Source organism: Balaenoptera acutorostrata, chromosome 20, assembly GCF_949987535.1.
Source record: "Balaenoptera acutorostrata chromosome 20, mBalAcu1.1, whole genome shotgun sequence".
In the NCBI taxonomy this organism is placed as follows: Eukaryota; Metazoa; Chordata; class Mammalia; order Artiodactyla; family Balaenopteridae; genus Balaenoptera; species Balaenoptera acutorostrata.
The window spans coordinates 18,668,171-18,673,329 of NC_080083.1; positions in this window are offsets into that span (position 1 = coordinate 18,668,171).

The following is a 5,159-nucleotide window of genomic DNA, read 5'->3' on the forward strand; positions in this document are numbered from 1 at the left end:
TTTTGTTTGAGGAAACACAGAGGAAAGAAGGTAGTTTGCCAAAAGGTGAAAAGTAGTATGTTTACATATTTAGATTTTTCTCTCTGAATCTTTTCACTTGAGGCCTAAGTGTCTGATTCACAGGAAGGCACCTGCCCTATTTCTTTACCTGCTCTTGACCCTTCTCCCTCCCTGGGGGAAGCCTTCCTCCACTCTCAGTCTAGGCAGGGTGGGTTTGCAGAGGAAATGCTCACTGTTTTCTCCTCTTTAACCTACAGGCTCATGCGGATCCTTTTCCTTATTTCATATCCACGTTAGGGACTAGTTAATGTGGGGAAATATGTGAATCAATACAGTAATAGGCCTCTTCTGGCTTTTACAATTTACTCGAAGGTGCAAGCTGTAAGAATACTAAGGAAAAATGAGGAAAATAGGACTTTGAGGGTTGAAAGGAAACCTTTCACTTTGCACCAACTGCATTATATTTTAAATGGACAGTTCTGAAACTGCTACAGTATTTTAATGAATTTTCGAGACGGTCCTGTGAAGAAACATCACTTTGAAGGTTTGTAGTCCCTTGGCATAATGTAGTAACTTAGCCTTAATTAGCACATCAATGGTCTATCACTTCTTGCCATTCATCTGTCTTTCTCTTTCACATTTGACCAAATATGGGCCATGTCCCACGTTGGCAGAGCTTATGAGTGTTATAGTAGGAGTGGGCTGATGTTAGGAGTTTGGGAAGCACATCACCATTCTGAAATGGCCTGTGAAAGAGTAGGAGGGCTGTGGATATCTGTTTGTGCAGATCTGTACATCACCTGTCAGAGGAAGGCACCAAAGAGGAGGTATACTGCTGAGCCAGTCCTGAATGAAAGGAGAACTTTTCTGACCTGAGGGAAGGCAACTGAAAAATGACTAGCAGAGGGGAAACAGAGGTAAGTGCTCAAACTCTGTATAGGGCATAAACCTTTCCTAAACAGACCCTCACAATGCAACTGGTGTTAACATTGATGCCCCTTTTGTCTCAATTGTACTAGAAAACATCAGTGTAAAAGTGTCTTTAAAATACATGTGCAAATCTTAAAAATGGATATGTGACCTAATTTTCATTAGCACATTTATTTATTTGGCATCATCCTCGAATTTTTAATAGTCCATGTGTTTTTAGGAAGCTGATTCGGGACTAGATGCTTTTTGAGAAATACCCCATGTCAAGATTCTAAATTTATTTAATGTTTGTAGTATGAGAATGCTCCATGCAGGTAGCCTGAACCAAAAACCTTGATCCCCAGATTCACAGTCCCAGTAACCCATTTGTTAAAACCTCTAATCTTACAAGTACTTCTTGTCTTTTAAACTCTATTTATCAAAAGGCTCCATCAGTAAGAGTGAATGTCTGTTAACCTGTTTGGCTCTCAGCTCTGTGGAAGTCTCTGACCTGTGAGTATCACAGTTAATGCATCTCAGATCTCTCTAGTGCATCCCCAATTCAAAAACTATGTCCCCTTGCCTCCCGTGGCATGCTCACACTTGTCATACCATTTGTCTCAGTTATTTTTGGTTCAGAAAGCACGGACACCTTACTAAAAGGTGAGATTTTGACATCATTAGGAAACTTCTTAACTTTGTAGTGCCATTCTGGTTCCTAGCTGTATTTTCCAGTGATAATGTTTTACTCTGTAGATTTTCTCTTCTCCTTTAGCATAGAGAGCTGCAGAAAGACAGTGAAATTGAGAGATTGTCATTCCTTCTGGGTTTGAAAGCTGCACGTCGGATACACACACACAAGGAGGCATTGCCAGTATTATCCTCATATGTTGAAAAATTCCAGTTCTGTACGAACACTTTTCCTCTTTCAGTATTTTCCTATTCATACTTTACCTATGTCTTTTATGATCTAAATAACCCTTGGAAGTGTTTGTTATTAAAATGATATGGGTATATAGGCTGTGGTGTAACTTAGGGGTCACAAACTTTTTCTGTAAAAGGTCAGATAGTAAATATTCGAGATTTTTGCAGCTGCTCAACTATGTCATAGCAAGAAAGTAGCCACAGACTTTACATAAACAAATGAGCATGACTGCGTCCCAATAAAACTTTATTTATAGGCACCGAAATTTGAATTTTGTATAATTTTCACTTGTCAAAAAATATTCTGATTTTGATTATTGTAACCACTTAAAAATGTAGAAACTATTCTTGGCTCATGGGCTGTAGAAAAACAGGCTGTGGGCCAGATTCGACTAACTCCTTGGTGTAATTGATGAAAGTATTAGTAGTAAATGCATAGCAGGTTAAAAAAATTTACCTGATTGTTTTCGGAATTTGAAAAGGTACAGTACTAGGAAGAACTTAAAACGACTGTAGTCATGTTTTATTTATAGGGAAACCAAGATTGGACCTGCAGAAAGTGTTTGATTTCTTTCACTCTTACTGATGGTACTGTTGTTCACCGGAACATGGTGCTCTGGCTGAGCTGGCACCCACCTCGGAGGGCAGCATGGCGCTCAGAAGGTACAGGGAGCGTCAATTCCACTTCCTCTGAGCGCTCATCTGGAGCTGTTCTTTTTTTTTTTTTTTTTTTTTAACATCTTTATTGAAGTATAATTGCCTTACAATAGTGTGTTAGCTTCTGCTTTATAACAAAGTGAATCAGTTATACATATACAATATGTTCCCATTTCTCTTCCCTCTTGCATCTCCCTCCCTCCCACCCTCCCCATCCCACCCCTCTAGGTGGTCACAAAGCACCGAGCTGATCTCCCTGTGCTATGCGGCTGCTTCCCACTAGTTATCTATTTTACATTTGGTAGTGTATATATGTCCATGACACTCTCTTACCCTGTCACATCTCACCCCACCCCCTCCCCATATCCTCAAGTCCATTCTCTAGTAGGTCTGTGTCTTTATTCCCGTCTTGCCACTAGGTTCTTCATGGCCTTTTTTTTTTTTTCTCCCCTTAGATTCCGTATATATGTGTTAGCATACTGTATTTGTTTTTCTCTTTCTGACTTACTTCACTCTGTATGACAGACTCTAACTCCATCCACCTCATTACAAATACCTCCATTTCATTTCTTTTGATGGCTGAGTAATATTCCATTGTATATATGTGCCACATCTTCTTTATCCATTCATCTGTCGATGGACATTTAGGTTGCTTCCATGTCCTGGCTATTGTAAATAGAGCTGCAATGAACATTTTGGTACATGACTCTTTTTGACCTATGGTTTTCTCAGGGTATATGCCCAGTAGTGGGATATCATCTCACACCGGTCAGAATGGCCATCATCAAAAAATCTAGAAACAATAAATGCTGGAGAGGGTGTGGAGGAAAGGGAACACTCTTGCACTGTTGGTGGGAATGTAAATTGATACAGCCACTATGGAGAACAGTATGGAGGTTCCTTAAAAAACTACAAATAGAACTGCCATACGACCCAGCAATCCCACTACTGGAGCTGTTCTTTTGATACTTGATCCGTGTTTGCTTTCCCTTTGTCCAGTTGCGTAATTGACAAAGGTGGAAGGTGAAGGAATCCCACAAGAATGTTTCGTTTGAACTCTGGTTATCTGGGGACTGTCCCCTTGTGTGCATGACAGTGTGATAATGCTTCTTATTTCTTTAGATTTGAAAATCAAAATATCAGAGCTTAAATAGACCACAAAGACCATCTGTCCAGCTCTATACGTTTATAGCATAAACTGAGCACAAAGCCATACAGTTAGTCTGTGCCTGGGCTAGGAGTGGAACCCAGATGTCCTGATTCCCAGTTCAGCACTCCTTCCACTGTAGGAGCCAGCCTTAACAACTTGCCTTGATTTTATACCTTTAGTAAATATGCTGTATGTTCAGTTTAAAAACGCAGGCAAGAAAAAGAGGAGAGAGAGAGAAAGAAAAAAATAAACCAATACAGAGTTTGACATTTCTATTATTAAGAAGGGTTAAAGTTGGCAAAGCAAATTTTCTGGATGCTTTTCAGTTCCTCGGAGGCATTTTGCCTTCTCTTCTCGTAGCTGTCACCAGGTAATTGATGATGTCTATTTAGAGGAGTGCAGGCTTGGCGGTTAGGTTTATTTCAGGTATAGATAATTGAGGGAAGGTAAGGATGTAACTACTCTTTTAAAAGCATTCTTTGTGGTTTTTGTTTAATTGTTCTAAAATTGTTAATTTTGAAAAAATTACTGTTTTGCTTTTTATTTATAAATGGAAGAGTATCTTGGAACAGGGGCTTTAATGGAGGGGAAACCTCCTAGGCTAAAGTTTTGTCATTAACTGTTTTTATCTCTACTTTTCCAGTCTGCCTCTGAGATTTCTATAATTCCAGCCTCTTTTATCCCAGCTTGTTTTGTATATGGTCTAGAAGAGCATCAGGAACTGAGTGTGTCTTCATATACTCTCTTACTCTTTTTACTGATTCCCTCTAGGATCTTTTACTTTCCCCACCCAGATTCTTTTTTTTTTTTAATTTATTTTATTTATTTATTTATTTTTGGCTGTGTTGGGTCTTCGTTGCTGCACGCGGGCTTTCTCTAGTTCGCGGCGAGCGGGGGCTACTCTTCGTTGCGGTGCGCAGGCTTCTCATTGCAGTGGCTTCTCTCATTGTGGAGCACAGGCTCTAGGCGCGTGGGCTTCACTAGTTGCGGCACGCGGGCGTAGTAGCTGTGGCTCACGGGCTCTAGAGCACAGGCTCAGCAGTTGTGGCATACGAGCTTAGTTGCTCCGCGGCATGTGGGATCTTCCTGGACCAGGGATCGAACCCGTGTCCCCTGCATTGGCAGGCGGATTCTCAACCTCTGCACCACCGGGGAATCCCTCCCCGCTAGGTTCTTAAAGTGCAGTCACAACACCTGGGAACTTGTAAGGAATACAGTTATCAGGTCCCACCCCAGACCTACTGAATCAGAAACTTGAAGGTTGGGGCCCAGCAAAATCTGTGTTAACCACCCCTGCCCCCATCCCATGATTCTGCTAAAGTTTGAGAACCACTGCACTAGATATTGAGGAGGTAGAAGTAGTTCAATCCAATGGCTTTGCCCTCAGAGAGGTTATAGTCTGTTTGGATAACTAAGTTAACAGTGGTTAAATTTTTTTAAAGACAATTTAATTATGTGTAAGTATAATTTTGATTAAAAAAGGGAATAAACTTAACCTCTTCCCTTTCCTCTTATGATA